Here is an 18,984-nt window from a genome sequence, read left to right on the forward strand (position 1 = left end):
TTCTCTGCAGAATAAAATTGATTGATAAGTAAGGATGAAAGGATGTCATCTTTTATTCCCATGTACTCCTTTTCTAACAAAATGCCAATTTAAATTGACTGCCAAGCTAGTATGGCATCACTCATATACACCTCTGAAAAACTATGTTTGACCAATTGTTGTCAGACTTATATTTAGGCAAATATATATTATATTTAATACATTTTTCTGAATATTTAAATGTGTGGCTCTTGAGAAATGTCATGTAGTTTTTAGTCTGTTACTTAGACAAGACGCTAATGCTTCTTTCATAAGGAACTAATAATGACCTCACTTAAAGTTATTTTATGCACAATTTTAATTTGATGCCCTGTACTCTTTGAGAATTACAAAAGATCAGATATTGTTGGAGCAGGAGTAGGAAAATTCACCACCAGCAATTTTTATAGTCATTTCACTACAGTACTACATTTCACGAAAATAAAACTTTAATACTTAAATAGAATTCCTTATTGTTGATTTTAGAGAAGTATATATTATTGTATCTCCTGTTAATATTTTTTTACTTTTTCTGGTGCCAAATCATTTAAATAATGTTTATGTTCACAAGAGCAATTTTGTAATCAAAAGATGATAAGACATGTGATTAAACCAGGAATGGTTAATGATGTATGATTGGCACTTGGGAGGCAGATGCAGGTGGTTATTTTTGAGTTGGGGACCAGTCTGGGAAACAGATGGGAAGGAACGAAAGAAGGAAAAAAGGAAAGAAAGAAAGGAAGGAAGAAAGAAAGAAAAAAAAGAAAGAAAGGAAGGAAAAAGGAAGAAAAATAAAGAAGGAAAGAGAAGGAAGGAATAAAGAAAGAAAGAAAGAATGAGAGAAAGAAAGAAAGAGAAGGAAGGAAGGAAAGAAAGAAAGAAAGAAAAAAAGAAAGAAAGAAAGAATGTGCAGTAGGTCCTGAATACCCCAAAAATTGGAACAAAATTCTAGTTAATTTGTATATTGGTCAACAATCATTTTTTTTCTATACTGATTAAAACAAGAAAGTATATTTCACTTGTTCTCTAGTTCCTGATAGAGAATTGGTATTCTATATTTGAGTTTAATGCTATGAAACTGTAACTCTGGGTAGTCTTTTCAATCTGTTGAGGATTTCTTATTTTTGGTGTACTTTGGTCCTCATTGATAGATAGATAAGTAGATAGATGAGAGAGAGAGAGAGAGAGAGAGAGAGAGAGAGAGAGAGAGAGAGAGAAAAATATTATATTACTGGAACAGTTAATTCAGCTCCCCAAAATTACATGGGAACCCACATGTCTGTAAGATTCTGAGGGTCTCTGCCCCCTGCTGGCTTTGTTTGGTGAATAAAATTTTCAGCACCCAATGGCTGGGCAGGGAGACAGAGGCTGGGCTTTATATTTCCTAGGCTAGGGAACCATGATAGGGAGGAGGATTTAGAATCTCCATGTGAGGGGAACCAGGAAGATCAGACTTGAGAGCTGCAGAAGAGAAATCATACAGCCATGTAAGAGCATGGGAAGAGCAGTCCCAGTGAATACTTCCCTGATTGAGTCTGGGGTAGCAAAGATGGAATATATATTTTAGTAATAATTCATGAATATCAGAGCAGAGGCATTAGCAACATAGAAGCTTGGGAGTAGCTCAGCCATTGGGCTGCTTAGGGCATATTAAAATAAGGCTGTGTGTGTGTGTGTGTGTGTGTGTGTGTGTGTGTGTGTGTGTGTGTGCATTCATTTGGAAATCCACAACATTAGGGCACTAGTGAGAAGCACTAGTGGGGAGTTTAGAGCAGATTAACTTACTCCCACTACACACAATGAGCCAAAGAATGAAAAGGACCCAAGATTAGAACAAACTCCAACAGTTAGATTGAGGCCAAGCAGAGCAATTTAGTCAGAAGCTGAGAGAAGGCAGTTTGAATCAAACAGTTTGGAGCACAGTTTGAGTCAGAACAGCTGAATTGAAATAACCAGCTAGAGTTCAGGAAAAAAACTAGGAAAAATGAGCTTATTCAGTAGTAAACCTCTAAGACGACAATTACATCAGGCCAATAAAAATTACATTTACAAGACATGACATCCACAAACTTGCCCTTCTGTGAGATATTAATACTAAATCTTGAGACCTAGGAAAAATATTAAGGCCCAGGTGGATGTTAAGGCCTATGTAAACAAATAAGGCCTAAATGGCATCTTTATGACCAGGTATAATGTTAAGGCCTAAGTAGTAGTTACCTGGGTAACATGCCATTATAAGGAAATTTTCTCATATGTTACTGATGTCACTAGGAAACTTTATAATGCCAAATTGATTACATATTCTGTTATGCTCTGTGCCCTTGGAAACTAATCCCAATATAAGTCAGTAGAAGTGCTCTGTACACAATAGAAGTCAGTAGAAATGCTCTGTATACAACAGAAGTCAGTAGAAGTGCTTTGTACACAACAGAAGTCAGTAGAAGTGCTTGTACACAACAGAAGTCAGTAGAAGTGCTTTGTACACAACAGAAGTCAGTAGAAGTGCTTGTACACAATAGAAGTCAGTAGAAGTGCTTTGTACACAATAGAAGTCAGTAGAAGTGCTCTGTATACAACAGAAGTCAGTAGAGTACTTTGTACAGTAGAAGTACAACAGAAGTCAGTAGAAGTGCTTGTACACAACAGAAGTCAGTAGAAGTGCTTGTACACAATAGAAGTCAGTAGAAGTGCTTTACACAATAGAAGTCAGTAGAAGTGCTTTGTACACAATAGAAGTCAGTAGAAGTGCTTGTACACAGTAGAAATCAGTAGAAGTCTTGTACACAGTAGAAGTCAGTAGAAGTGCTTGTACACAACAGAAGCCAGTAGAAGTGCTTGTACACAGTAGAAGTCAGTAGAAGTGCTTGTACACAACAGAAGTCAGTAGAAGTGCTTTGTACACAACAGAAGTCAGTAGAAGTGCTTGTGCACAGTAAAAGTCAGTACAAGTGCTTGTACACAATAGAAGTCAGTAGAAGTGCTTGTACAAAATAGAAGTCAGTAGAAGTGCTTTGTACACAATAGAAGTCAGTAGAAGTGCTTTGTACACAGTAGAAGTCAGTAGAAGTGCTTGTACACAATAGAAGTCAGTAGAAGTGCTTTGTACAATTGCCCACAATATGTTTGGAGCCAAGATAAGAACTCAGCAGCACTACCTGCACAATTGGTTTTGTTTAAATGTGTGTAAGGTTTTGTAGTATTTTCCTTTATAAGATGTTCATGGGATATGGACCCGAAATAAAAGAGGCACCTGAAGCTATTTAGAATATGACTTCCATTTTGTGTAAAGTAATGTTTAAGTTCCCAAGACCTCCCTGAGAACTGACTTTCTACTTGGCAGAAAGATACATGCACATAGATAAATGACATCCTGATTGGCAAGGTAAGACATGAATGTTAGACAAGGCAAATCTCCTGCTGTAGTTGAATATCCCAAACAACGGAACTACAATAAATGTACAACAATGAATTGTTCTTAAGAAAATCTCTATCCCTAAATCCTGATTAGTGAAATAACTTGACACACTTTTGTGGACTCGGGGCTTAAAAGTCCCTGTAGGATCTTAGCTCATGTTCACATTCAATTCTCAAATCTGGACCATGGTCCTGATTGATAAGTTCCGGAGTATTATGTTCAATAAACTATCCATGTCTGACTGAAATTGGTGTTCAGATTGTGGGCACTCTGCACCCCCAACACTAACCAAGCAATATGGTACTCAAGCCCCTGTTTACTATTTTTCATTAGTTATTTGTGATCATTTGGGTGTGCTCCATAAAACAAAACAAACAAAAAAAACCAATTAACTTTGTTGCAAAATATTTGATTACACTGAGAACCCCAAGATTGTGTTATTTACTCAAAAAACCTACTTCTAATTGTAGTGTGGCTAAGTCTTTAGCATGTACCTTTATGCTTCTGGCTAGAATATAGATACAGGCCTTTAATCCTAACAATTAAAGTAAAGCTAGTTTATAGAAGGAAGCATCCATATTTGAAATTGATTTGACAGAGTTGGATATATGCAAACCTCACTGGAAAAGACAGGAATGATATGCTACCTAGAAGAGAGAAGTGCAGGCAGAGAAAAATATATACGTTCAGTTTTACTGGGACAGCTGTACAAAGGTGGGTTGCAGAGACAGAGGGAGAGAACAAACTAGACCCAGCTGAAGAGGGTATGACCCAGAGAATGAGGAGGCAGAAGATTAGAACATGTTGCCAAACTTAGTATAATGCAAAACAGGGCAATTCAGAGGTCCGGGAAGAAGCCAGTTTGAATCAGTGGACAGACAAAAGTGATGAATTAAAAAAAAGATTTGACAGAATGAATCAAAGATATGTCCAACTCTCAGGAGAACAGGAGAGGAATGGAGGTGACTTATCAGAGTAAAACACACACACTCACAGAGAGAGACAGGGGGAGGGAAGGAGAGGGAGAGGGAGGGAGGGAGGGAGGGAGGAGAGAGAGAGAGAGAGAGAGAGAGAGAGAGAGAGAGAGAGAGAGAGAGAGAGAGAGAGAGAGTTTTGAGCCAGCAGCAGAGTTGAAACAGCAAGTCAGTTCCAGGAAGAACAAGAAAGGCAAGCTTATTCAGCAGTAAGTCTCAAAGACTGAAAATGTTCTGGAATTAGAGAAGATTGTATGGAGGCTAGAAGCTTCCAGGAGTATGCTCAGGTTAGCAGACAGAGGCACTAAGCCTCCAAGATGACAATTACTCCAGGCTAATAAAAGATAGTTTAACATAATACAATACTGTTATGAGTTTTCTGTGGGAGAAGCGACAACTGTCCAAAGCAGTTTTCTTTATTCAGTATCTTCAAAAGAAGTGTCTTATGTTTCATTTGATCTCTAAAATCTTCAGTATTTCTCTGTGTTACAATACTTCTCTGTATAATAATCTTTGGTTTTGGATTCGGCTAAAAAGTATTCTTCCTGTTTTCTAGAAATCATTCAACCGATTTTAAAACTGCCAATGAATCTGAGAAATTTATATAACTTTAAATATCCTGATACCTCTTGTTCAAATGTGGATGATGATGGAAACATTTGGGAAAATTCTAACCATGTTATTAGAGAATATGTTACTCTATGTTGTGTAATATCTAGTGAAACTTGAGTTTTCTTGTCAGAGGTTAAAAGATTTAAAAGTATCTTAGGAGGATTTAGGAACAGGGTTCAGTAGATAAACTGCTTGCAGTACACAGAATAAATTAGCAAACAAAAATGAACACACTTGAAAATCATACTAATATTAATATGATTAAAAACATATTTCACATTAGCACTCACTGTTATGCATGGTAAAGTTTTAATACTTTGTCACAGTTAAGACTAAAGCTCGTAATTCATCAAGTAAACAGAGCATATCATTATTCAAAGGGACATAGGAGAAATCAGACATACAATTAAAAACATTCCCGCTTTGGAGTTATATAACTATAGATGATGACATAGTCTTGCAAATTCTTATTATTACTCTAGTAAAAGTAAAATAAGTACATTGTTAGCTAGAATTGGACATCCTATGTAATTAGATATATACATAGTGCTAAAATGACGTGAGGGTCTAAAAATCACTGATGGAAGACCCCACACTCAGATAGTATGTAAAAACAAAGAGCATTTATTCTGCAGAAACAACCAGTATGTGGGGGTCAACCATTCTTTGAAATGGTGACTCCAGATAAAGGCAGAACTCTCTAGAAGGAATGTGTAGTCTAAACTTTCATTAGTTGGTGCTAGACAGTCAGGTCATCATTGGTCTGCATTCCTATGACATTAACATTTACACATATGATGATATAGGGCTGTCCAGCACAGATGGCCCATTCTGAGATAAGATATTTCCCCCGTTTTTATGGTTATCCCCAGGCTGTTCTTTAGGAGAGGGTTTTATGATCTTATTCTTGATTTTTGTTGTCCGTTCCCAGAGCTGGTGTCTTATGACCTAGTTTCTGGGACTCATGGTCTATTCCAGAAACTAGTGCCTTGTGAGCATTTGTGAAATCAGGCCTGGTCCTCAAAATGGAGACAAATATTTCCTTTAATGGTGACAAATTGGGTTTATATTGTCCTTTTCATGGAACGTTTTATAAGTAATTTTTAGCAAGTGATTTAAATAATCTAGTTAATACTTTGATAAAATCTTTCTTTCTTTAATTATTTCTATTATACTTTAAAAAGCCTTTGTCAATGAGACAAAAGAAACTTAAAGAAGGTAGAGTTTATTTTGGTTTATAATCCCAGGATGGATAAAAGCATCATGACTGGGAAGACATGACAATGGAGTAGTCATTGTAATTAGGCTGGTAGGTTTTTGTCTACTTGACACTAATTTAAATAGATGCAAAGAAGAAATTTTAATTGAGGAATTATCTCTAACAGATTGGCCTATTACCATATCTGTGGGTCATTTTCTTGATTAATGATGAATATTGGAGGGTCTAACCTACTGTAGGCAGTGCCTCTGTAGTAAGAGTTTTGAATTCTTAAAACAAGACAAAACAAAACAGTTATAATATGCTTTTTTTTAATCCTAAGGATGGAATATGAGGCTTCTTCCAATTATCTCCAGCACCTTTCTAGGGATCTGATTCTTCCAGTTGAAGAGAGTTTACATTTGAAATTAAGGGGACTCTTTTATTTCTTTAATTCTACTTCTTTCTATTAATATTCCTTTTTGCAGTCAAGATTTTATCCCCCTCCTGCCCTTACCTTGATTGTTCCATATCCCATACTACCTCCCCTTGTCCCCACAAGGATGTCCCCAACTCCTTACTCCCTATCCCTCTAGACATCCCCATTCACTAGGAACTTCAGTTTCTTGAGGGTTAGGTGCATCTTCACTGACTGAGTCTAAACTCAACAATCCTCTGCTGTCTATGTGTTGGGGACCTCATGCTATCTGGTTGGTGGTCCAGTGTCTGAGAGACTTTGGAGGTCCAGGTTAGTTGAGACTGCCAGTCCTCCTACAGTGTATCTCTTCTCCTCAGCTTCTTCCAGGTTTGCCCTAATTCAACCACAGGGGTCAGTAGCTTGTACCCATTGTTTGGGTATAAATACCTGCATCTGACTCTTTGAGCTGCTTGTTTGGTCTTTCAGAGGGCATTCATGATAGGACCCTTTTTTGTGAGCACAGCATAGCCTCAGTAATAGTGTCAGGCCCTGGGGCATCCCTTTGAGCTGAATACCAATTTGGGCCTGTTATTGAACCTCCTTTTTCTCAGGCTCTTCTCTAATTTTGTCTCTGCAGTTCTTTCAGACAGGGGCAATTGTGGGTGAGAGTTTTGACTGTGTGATGGCAACACAAACCGTCACTTAATGCCCTCCCTTTCTGCTGGAGGTGGGTTCTACAAGTTTCCTCTCCCCACTGTAGGACAATTCATTTAAGGTCCCTTTGTTTGAATTCTTAGATTCTCTCACTTCCCAGGTCTCTAGTATATTCTTGAGGGTTTCCCTACCTCCTACTTTCCAAAGTTGCCTGTTTCCATTCTTTCTGCTGGCCTCCAGAGCTTCAGTCCTAGTTCCCCCACTCAATACTTGATCATGTTCCCCTCTTCCTCTCCCTGTCCCATTTGCCCCCCAGGTCCCTCCCTCCCCCTCCTATGTTTGCTTTCTTCCCCCTCCCAAGTGGGATTGATGTGTCCTTATTTGGGCAATTCAGCTTATTAAAGTTTTTGAGATCTGTGGATTGAATACTGGTTATTCTGTACTTGTTTTTGGCTAATATCCAATTATTACTACATACCATGCATACATACTGGGTCTGAGTTATCTCACTAGGATGATATTTTCTAGTTCCATTCATTTGTTTGCAAAACTCAGGATTTCTTTGTTTTTAATAGCTGAGTAGTATTCTATTGTATAAATGAACCACATTTTCTGTATTCATTCTTCTGTTGTAGGACATCTGGGTTGTTTCCAGATTCTGGCTACCACAAACAAGGCTGCTATGAACATAGTACAACATGTGACTATATGACATAGTGAAGCATCTTTTGGATATATGCCCAAGAGTGGTATAGCTGGATCTTTAGGTAGATGTATTTCCAATTTTCTGAGGAATCACTGGATTGATTTCCAGAGTTGTTGTACCAGTTTGTAATCTTACTAGCAATGGAGGAGTGTTCCTATTTCTCCACATCCTAGTCAACACGTGCTGTCACCTGAGGTTATGATCTTAGCCATTTTGATTGGTGTAAAGTGGAATCTCAGGGTCATTTGATTTGCATTTCCCTGATCATTAAGTACTTTGAACACTTCTTTGAGTGCTTCTCAGCCATTCGAGCATCATCTGTTGTGAATTCTTTGTGTATTTCTCTACCCCATTTTTCGATTGACTGCTTGGATTGTTTTTGGTGATTGGCTTCTTGAGTTATTTATATAATTTGGATATTATTCTTCTATCAAATGTAGCTTTAATGAAGTTTTTCCCAATCTGTAGGTTGCTGGTTTGCCCTACTGACTATGTCCTTTGCCTCATTGAAACTTTCCATTTTTATGAGGTCCCATTTATCATTCTTTATTTTAGAGCATGAGCCATTGGTGTTCTGTTTAGGAAATTTCCCCCGTGCCAATGAGTTTAAGGCTCTTTCCCACTTTCTCTTCTATTAGACTGTTAAGGGTGTCTAAAAATGCAGAGCCCTAGAGGCTTCTATGGCTGCTGCCCCTTCACCTCCCCACTGCTGCTGGTCCTGCGGCTCCCTCTGCTGCTACCTGTAGTTCCCCCTGCTAATGCTGATTCTGCCCCTGCACTTCCCCCTTCTGCTTCCTGTGATGCCCCTATTATCCTTGCTGCTGGTTTCTGGTGCTGCTTTTGCTGTTTCCTGGATTTCTAGTTGTTGGTTGAAGATTAGTCATGTCCCAAAGAACTTGATTCCCTCATCAGCAAGAAGTAGTCCATAGAGATCTATGCCCCATTCCACCCTAACTTTTTTCTGACCTACATAGTGTTGGATGTTTGGAAGGGATTGGGGTAGATAAGTGTGGTAGATATAAGAACCAATCAATTAGCCAAAAGAAGTTATTGTGCCTCCCTTGAGCATATGAGCATAGTTGTTATAAGAAATCAATATGAGAAAGCCAATAGAGGCAAATGAGTCAGCAGCATTTCTCCATGGTGTTTGGTTTAGTTCCTGCTTTCAGATTCCTACTTGAACTCCTACGATGGGTTTTTTCATTGACAGACTCTCTTAATGTAGTAAACCCTTTCTTTTCTTAATTTGGTTTTGGTCAGTTTTTTTTTTTTATCACTGCTACAGAAACCTAATTGACTCAGACATTGGAATCAGGGAGTGGAGTTTTCCTGAAATGACTCTGACAGGGTTGTTTGGGGTGTGGGGAGGAAGAATTGTTGAAGAACATTGGAATTTGGGCCTAGAAAGGTCACTGAGTGTTCAGAGTCTAATGTGATGTTCTGGGGGGCTGGGAATTTGGAATAGGAAACAGTAATGGAAGCCTGATTCATGTAGTTACAGAGGGAAGCAAAAACTCCATCATGACAATTTGTGTGATATGGTGAGTAGAGAGTATATAGAGTAAACCCTTTGCTTTACAGGTTACCTGGGATTGATGAGTTAGGAGTAATTGATAAAACACAAGCATCATTGAGTCACAAGACTTATTAGAAGTGGTTTCTCAGGGTAAGTTTATAGAGGCTGTGGTTTAGGGTATCTGGCTATAATTCAATTAGCAGAAGAACTTGGTAAGATGTGAAAATATTCATCTAGTTTTGTTGTATGAAAGCTACAAAATAATTGAGGACATGAAGAACAGTTGAGGCTTATTTCATTGAGAGTTCAGGAAAGATCATTGGTGAAGAGTGTTCCAGGTACCCTCCTTAAAAGTTATTCCATTTCACCTCTACTTTCAAAGTTGATAGCTTTTTTAAAAATTAAATTTGTGACAGAAGCATATTATAATATATAATATTATATATGTGAACTCATGTGTGTTTAGTGTATGTAATGTATTATATATGCTTAATCATTTATATGAATATAATGAATATATATATATATATATATGTATGTATAATGTATACAAACATACACATGCATTTGGATCCAGTTTCTGGCTTGGAGAGGACTGGGTGAAGTCTAGAAATGAATGAGTCCAAAGTCTACTTTGCCCTTTGGCATGGCAGACACTGCTGCATGCCAGGCTGTGAGGGGTGAAGCAGATGCCAGAGCCAAGCTACAGTTCTGGGGCTTCTGATTTTTCCTGCTGAGAGTATCTAGACACCATTGCATATCAGAATGGAAGAAAGAGGTAGAACCTGAAGTGGACAGGTTCCTAATCAGACATGAGCAAATGCCACAGCCTTCTCTGAGGATCCTACTGTTACATTCCTTTTAGGCAAAGACCTTTTCTCGTTACCTTCAGTGAAAAAGCTCTTCGACAGTGAAACAACTCTTAGAGGGTGGCTTACTCACCTTATATGCATACATTTTATTCAGGGTAAACCAAGGCATATATAGCTTGGGGGAAAGGGAGAGAATATCCAGGGTGGGCCAAGGTCATTTGCTGAAAAGCTACTGAGATGCCTCATTAGCATGGGGAAGAATTCTAGGTCCTGGGCTCCATAACAGACTACCTGTGACCACCTGGTTGTGGTTCACAAGGTTAAATGCTCTGAAGCAAGCACAGAAAGTCAGGCCCAGTCCTACTGGACACAGGATGAGATTTTAAACCTCAAATTTTGAGATTTCTGGGGTTTGAATATGTTCTACCTTACTAGTTCCATGCTAGTTCCTCTGGTGCCAGAGTCCAGGTAGAGCATGCAAGTGCGAGTGTGCACATGCGTGCGCGCGCGCACACACACACACACACACACACACACACACTGTTAAAAAGCTGACTACTCTGAAATGAACAAACAACTGGGATCATATCCTCATATCCTTGGGAAATGCTTATTTTCTTTGTCTCAGCAATAAATAATTACCTACAGTTTTTTGGCTGGGCTTGGGGCTCCACAAAATATCCCCCTTCTGTAGTAATATCTACGTCGATATTGTTATTTTTCTGGTTTGCTTATACAGACATTTCTAGAAGAGAATGTTTCACATCACATTTTCTTATGTTCAGGCTCTTATATTCTTTCAGTCTTCTCTTCCATGATGTTTATGGAGCCATAGATGCAGTGCCTGTTATATAGAATAATCATTGGCTGGGATCCTTACCATCCATTGTTCTTAGCCATGTTTCCCAGTGTGGGTTTCGGTGATGGACCTGATTGCTCTATACAGATGCTTCTTTGATAAGGAGGTAGCTGTATCTACATCTGAGGATTTAGGAACTGCACATGGAATGTAGATATGGCATTTTTCTTTCTATGTTTGGGTTACATGCCTCAAAATAATGGTTTCTAAACCCATGCATTTAGACTGCAAAAATTATGATTTTATTTTTTTAATAGCTGAGTTGTATTCCATTGTGTATTTTATTCCACATTCAATAGCTGTTCGTCTGTTAAAGGACATTTAGATTCTTTCAGTGTAACTATGGAAGTTATGAACATCGCTGAACAAAGATCTATGGTCCAGGAATGTTACCTGTGTCCTGGACTACTTGCCGTCTGACTCAACTGGCCCTCGGGGGGTTGGAGGTGAGGTGGTGCAGACTGAACAGCATAGACTCTGGGAGCAGGTGAGAAATGCCACAACAAGCTGCTCTGAGCACTCCCTTAATACCCTTCACCCATGCCCCATTCAATCCCAGAAAGCATCTCTCCTAAATAGCAGCTCCTGATTGGCTGGCATTGTTTGCACTGGCAATCCTTGGTCTCTCAGGCAGTCCTCAACTAGGTCCTCGTGTAGGAGATGCCTTTGTAGCTGCATGGTCCCCAGCATTTACATAGAGGCAACCCTTCCATTCCTGCTATACATATTGTCCAGTCCTCTGGGAATACGCCTAGGCTTTGTACATCTATACAAATGGTAGAGTTCTTTTACTTGATAGAGGTTTCTCTCTAGTGATTTCTAAAATGTCTGTATCATTTTGCATCCCAATGAATAGTCTTCTGTGGTTCTTCTTTCTGCACAGCCAGCCAGTGTGTTCTTTCACTGTTTTGTTTCTTAGTTGTGACTGGGGTGAGATGAAATCTCAACCTTGTTTTTATTTGCATTTTCATTATTGTTAGGATGATGAATACTTTTGAGCTACTTCTTATTTTAATTTCTTCTACTTAATACATTCTGTTTGGACCCTTAGACCATTTATTAATCAGAGCTTCAGTTTCCTTGACTCTTCTTTTTTGAGTTCTTTGTATATTCTCGTTAGTAACCCTTTATTGGATGTGTAGCTGGTAAAAATGTTCTCTCATTCTGTAGGTTTCTTATTTCTTCAATTGTTTATTTCCTTAGCTGCAGAGGTGACTTAGTTTTATGTATCACACTTGTTGACTATTGGCAGTAATCCTTAGCAAATGGAGTTCTGATCAGCAGTTCCTTTCTTATACCAGTATCTTATAGAACAACCAATAATTTTACTATTAAACCAAATTAAGAAATCAATTGCCTTTCTATACACCATCAACAAATAAGATGAATGAAATTATGACTTAAATTGGCATTAAAGACAATAAATACTATTGAATAAACCTAACCATGGGAGCAGATCTCTGTATTAAGAAGTTCAAATTCCTTTAAAAAAATTGAAAAAGACAAAAATGAAAGTATATCTCATAAGCATAGATGTATAGAATTAATATTGTGAAATTGATAAGTGTACCAGCAGCTACTTATAGATTCAATAAAATTCCAATGAACATTCTTATCTCATTCTTTATAGAAATAGAAAAAAAATCCTAAAATTCATATGAACCTAGAGAAGACACCAAATAGCCAAAGCAATCTTGAACAAAAGGAATACTGAAAGAATTGCTATTCTAGATTTCAAATTATAGCACAGATACTCTGTAGTAAAAGGAACATGATGCTGGCACCAAATCAGGCATCTTTACCAATGGAATAAAATAGAAGACACAAACATGACCATTTATAACTACATCTACCTTATATTTGATACAGAAGCAAAAAAAAAATCATACGCTATACAAGATACAAAAATTTCAACAATCAGAACTGGAAAAACTGAATGTCTACATATAGAATAATGATATGAGACCAATATCTATCTCCCTAAACAAAAGTCAGATCCAAGTGCATCAAAGGACTAAATTTGGAATCTGAAACACTAAAATGGGTGAAAGAAAAAAAAACTGAAAGTACTCTTCTTTGTCTTGATATCCTTTTCATTTTCTTCAACTACATTTCTGTTTTATTTCACAAACTCACACATTATACTTTCTAGTATCAAATCAAAATAGTCATATTTACATAATCACATTAAGTTCAGAATAACTAGATGGAGCATTTCTAGAAGTGAGATGGCAAAGAATGGCCACTATTCCTTCTGTTGTCTGACTCTGCTCCACCTAAAGGCTTGATGATAACTATTTAAGGGTGTCAAGAATTTGATCACAAAACAAACAGTTTAGAAGGAAACCCCTAGAGACATTTGGTGCCTTTCCTGCCATCTTTTCTCAGACCTACTCTTTCATTCAGTGTTTACCCATCTTTCCTTGCTTTTGAATGTCACTGTGCCATCGCATTTATCATTTTCTTGATATAAATTTTTTTTGTATTATTCTGTGATTTCATCTGGGTTTCAGAACTAAGTGTGCGTTCAAATGTTGGTCTATGGAACTGGGGATTTAGCTCAGTGGTAGAGCACTTGCCTAGCAACCACAAGGCCCTGTTCGTCCTCAGCTCTGAAAAAAAAAAAAAAAAAAGAAAAGAAAAAATATTGGTCTATTGTTAATCCTATACCCTCATTGATTATATTCAATTATGAGCTGAAAATAATCTGAAAACATGTGATTTCTTCATTACACTAGCAATAAACCCTTCTTAGATCAGAACTTCTTATCTTGATTGATATTAGTATATGTAACCATGATATAATATGTATTGCATACTATATATATATATATATATATATATATATATATATTATGTGGCACCACCTTAATTTTCACCATATAGGTGAAATACTTTCTAATTGAATACATTATCTATATAGGAAAATCATGGGTAACATATGCTTGTAACTTCTAGGGATACCTACTAGCCTTTTCATTTGCCATGAAGTTCCTCGTAAAAGCAGAGCAATTCTTCATTTTACTATTTCAATATGGTAGGAAAGGGAAGATGTTTGACTTGATGCTTTATGATAATAGGATTTCATTCGCTCCTTAGCATGAGGTTTCAAAACTCCAAATTAGCAATACTTCACTAGTTGATGATGCCAGCTACATTTATGGCACTCAGAATTATTCAGAATAACACAGAGCACATTACTTGAACTTCAGTTGATTTTTAGAGGAAATAACACATTAAATGTATGCTCAACAAATGAGTACTTGAAATCCTGAGAGGGAAAGCCAAAGAACTGAATAAGCCACAAACAATCATAATTCTGTGAAAATTGTCACAGGCATGTTTATAGTGACTCAAGGAAGGAATGGGGATCTCATCTCAGAGAGCAAGTTCAGTGCAGAATTGAAGCTTAGTTTCCAATGATACTCTGTGGATTGATAATACTTGCAGCCTAGCCTTTTAATTTTAAATCATCATTACTATGCTTTAATTATGTATCAAAAAAGTTTGAAAATTCCTGAGACAGAGACTGAGGACCACAGATGACAGCTGAGACCCACAGACTTGGAACCTTGTAGCTACAGTTGAACTCTCTTGCCAAAGGCTACTGAATTTGGGGAAGTTACATGATAGTAAAGAAAATATGATGTCTACCTAGATTAATCTAATGTTTTTTTTTTTAAAAAAAACCAAATTAATACTCTCAAACTCTACAACCTATGGAACAATTACTTGGTTCAATGATCCTTTGTCCTCCCAACCCCCCCTCATCTTTTGTTAATAATCTAGCTTAGTTACTTTCTCTCACTCTCTTTGCTTATTTGGGATCTTTTTCCTCTTATTGTGTGTCCTTGCCCTGCCTTTATATGACGGTATGTGCTCAGTTTTATTATAACTTGTTATGATATCTTCAGATATGTCCTGGGAGGCCTGCTCTTTTCTGAATGAAAATAGAGGAGTACATTTCGGTAAAGGGGAGGTATAGTGGCAGAGGGACTATGAGGACTGGAGTGAGAGGAGGAAACTGTGATTGGGATGTGATATATGAGAGAATAATAAATTAAAATATTTTGCAAACAATGAGCTATTCAACTTTCATATATATATATATATATATATATAATGTTTTACTTTTATTTTATTTTACCTAGCAGACAAAATAGTCCTGGATGTTTATAACTATATCAGAATTGGTTTAGTACCATTGTGGTCTAATGTTGTACCTATTTTAGAAAATGCTTTTGTGTGTATCTAACATTAATTTTAATTTCAGTGTTTTTTATTCATTTTATTTTCATGTTTTGCTTTTTTATGTTTTTTTCTTAATTCATTTATTGTGTTCTTTTCCTAGGTCAACTCCTACCACAGTCAGTCTGGCAGCCTCAGTCCAGGCCAGAGCCATTACAAATATAAGATGCCAATGACCATAGAGGAATTCTGGGCCAACCAGCAGGGCTCTAGCACAATCTAGGTGAAAGTTCTTGTGAATGGTGGCACACACCTGTGATCCCAGCACTTGAGATGGTATGGGGATCAGGAATTCAAGGTCAGCCTTGATTATATGAGCAGTGTGGGGTCACTTTGAATATGTGATGTATTGCTCCCATAAACAAAAATTAAGGACTGGAGAGATGGCTCCTTTGTTAAGAGCACTTAGGAGGACCTGGTTTTTTCCTAGTACCCATAGCACTTCAGTAACTTCAGATCTAGGGTTCCAACGCTCTCTTATGATCTATGTGGGCACCAGGTACACACATGGCATGCATACACACATGAGGGCAAAACATAAAATACATAAATCTAAACAACTTCATTCTGTCAGGGGATAAAGTCCCCCCACATTCCCTTAGGCCAGGGCTAGCTCCTCTGTGCAGTCATCTGGAAACACCACACCACAACCAGAGTTAATGAGATGCTTCCTTTCTTATAAATCTATTATATACATCAAAAACATGACATTAAAATATTACTCCATGTTACAGAAAGATATTAAGGCTTTCTATTATTTACATTGACAAACAAGCACCTTTAAAAATCCAAATAAAATAGCCTTATTCTTCCTCCTCTGACACACTGGCCAGAAGGGACACAGTTTCCCCCACCCCAAATGACAAATGACCAAGTCCTTCATAAGAGCGGTGCCCATGAAGATGTCTCCACAGGGAGATCTCAAATGTGACTGGACACATGGAGAGAAGAACTGGGGAAGGGAAGTGAGCATCCGCGTGTGGGCAGGACATTCTGTCCTCTCCTTACTAGCGGCCCTGACCCTTGCCTAGCTCTGCCGCCCTTCGGTGGCTGCTGGGGTGGCCCACCCACCTAGGCCTCTGGGATTGGTTTGCAAAGTTAAGAGAGGATCATGATCTGGGGATATTTAATGTTCTGGGGGCTCCCTGGATCACTGAGACAGACCATGTGTGTCAGCTACGTGCAGAGCAGGCGTGCAGAATATCAGGATGGGGCTGGCGAGTGGGACCGGGCTTTCCTCTTCAGTCAGGCTTGGCCTAGGAGCAGCTCAGTGGCCATAAAGGTCCAAGGAAAGAAAAGAAGAGGAAATGAAACTCAGTGGCTCAAGTATTCTGTCACTGGGGGTGGGTTCGGGGTGACTGGACCCAGCCCAGGGGACTTCTCTTCACTGGAGCAGTAGCTCAGAGATGCTGGGATTTGGCAGATGACTACAGTTCAGGTTGGAGAATGTTGGTGACCAAGAGGCCGGACATTCTACTTGATCTTCTGGGCCCATTTCATGTCGTCTGCTCTCTGTTTCTCACCTGTCAGGCTTCGGATGAGGTCCTCCAGGATCTACCAGAGGCCTGTCACCTCTGGGGGTAGTTGAGCCAGCCTGTGGTGATACAGAAATATGTTTCATGTGCACCACGTGGTGAATCTGATGGTGTTTTCATGGCAGGATCACGTGCTGGTCCTGCAGGACAGTGACGCAGCATGGCAGCCCTAAGTACGTGTGGGACCACTTGTGGATCTAGTTGGTGAAGGTGCCAAAGATGGTCAGGCAGAAGACAAAACATTCCCAGGTGTGTGTGCAGCTCTTCCAGGGTCTTAGAGATCTGGGTCCAGAATTTGTAGGCCACATTTAGCAGTGGCAGCAGCATTATCAGGCAGTTGTTACCAATGGTTTCGATGAAGTCGTGCCTTGTGATGGCTGTGGGGTCAATGTGGTGCTCCTGGAATGGCCAGACGAAGGCCTTCCCATCAATGGGCTGGTCCACAGAGCCCCACCTATCAGCAACCCAATGTACCAGACCAGATAGGAAGTTAGTGACGAGAGCCTTTTCAAGGACACCCAGATGACCAGGATGATGAGGGGTGTTTGTTCGCAGCAGCAGGAGGTGGACCAAGTTGTGGTGGATGAGACTGAAGCACAGGATCACAGAACACTACTCCTGGAGGCAGTGGCTGCGGAACCCTGGCGAGATCACGCCGCCTCCGTATTTTGTTTTTGTTGATAATTAAAACACCCTTATACTTGTGTTTTGGGAATTCCTTTATTGGAATCATATATATTCAAATATGTTTTTGTGTTATTACTGGATATTATATAATTATTATACTGCGCTAGGTTTTATGGTCACTACAGCTTTATGTTTTAAACTCTATTTAGAAAATGTTAGCATAATTATGCTACAAATGTGTTGCTTAATATTTTCTCATTATATCTTTTTAACCACATTGAACTTGCAGCCTTACCATATTGTTTTATTTCGTGATGTTTCCTGTATGAAGCAGACAGTTGCGGTTTTTTGTTGTTGTTCTGTGTGGTTTGTGTGTGTGTGTGTGTGTGTGTGTGTGTGTGTTTGTGTTTGCTTTTTGCTGTTGTTTGCTTTTGTTTGTAACCATCCAGGTACAAAGGTAGAATGCTCTCAGACACTAGGGAAGCTAGAGGCTCCCAGGACCCAAGGGGGATGACTTTAGTTCAGTGAAAGGGAGAAAGAACCTGCAGAGACCTCCTCCAGTAGATAGGCATGACCCCCAGTTGAGGGATGGAACCACTCACCATCTCAAACTACTTAACCCAGAAATTTTCCTGTCCAAAGGAAAGACAGGATCAAAAAACGAAGCAAAGAATGAACGAAAGGCTATGCGTGGACTGCCCAACCCGGGTATCCATCCTATCTGCAGACACCAAACTGTTGCTGTTGCCAAGAGGCACTTGCTGAGAGGAACCTGGTGTTGCTGTTCCTTGAAAGGTTCTGCCAGCAACTGACCAATGCAGATGCGGATGCTTGGTGCCAACCGTTAGACTGAGCTCAGCCACCCCAGTGGGGTAGCTGGTGAAAGGACAGTTGAGGGTGCTTGAAACGCCATAGAATGAACAATGTCGGCTGGCTGGACCACGCAATGCTCCCATGAACTAGGCTACAAATCAAGGAGTGTACCTGGAGGGATCCATGGCTACAGATACATAAGTAGCAAAGGACGACCTGGTCTAACAACAGTGGAAAGGGAGACCCTCGGTCCTACGGAGGTTTGATACCCCAGCATAGGGGGATGCTGGAGCCGTGGGGTGGGAGAAGGTGGGTGGGCTTGGGAGCACCCTCATAGAGGCAAAGGGGAGGAGAAGGGCAGATGTAGGATGGGGGGGTGTTTGTGGAAAGGTAATAGGAAATTGGGTTACCATTTGAGATGCAAATTAATGGAATGATTAATAAAAAAGTTCACTAAAATTTTAAATATAAATTCATATCTTAAATGGAATAAGAAGTTTGCAACAGATATGTTTACATGTATTTTCATTAAGAGTGATTATCTAGTTAGACACTCATTATCTGTCAGTAGCTTCACAG

At 39.0% G+C, this 18,984-nt stretch overlaps 1 pseudogene; it reads right to left on the reverse strand.

The window, feature by feature from the left end:
• Nucleotides 1–16,903: 16,903 nt before the first annotated feature.
• Nucleotides 16,904–18,548, reverse strand: LOC116884946 (annotated as a pseudogene).
• Nucleotides 18,549–18,984: the final 436 nt, after the last annotated feature.

This window comes from Rattus rattus, chromosome 15 (assembly GCF_011064425.1).
Source record: "Rattus rattus isolate New Zealand chromosome 15, Rrattus_CSIRO_v1, whole genome shotgun sequence".
Taxonomy (NCBI): Eukaryota; Metazoa; Chordata; class Mammalia; order Rodentia; family Muridae; genus Rattus; species Rattus rattus.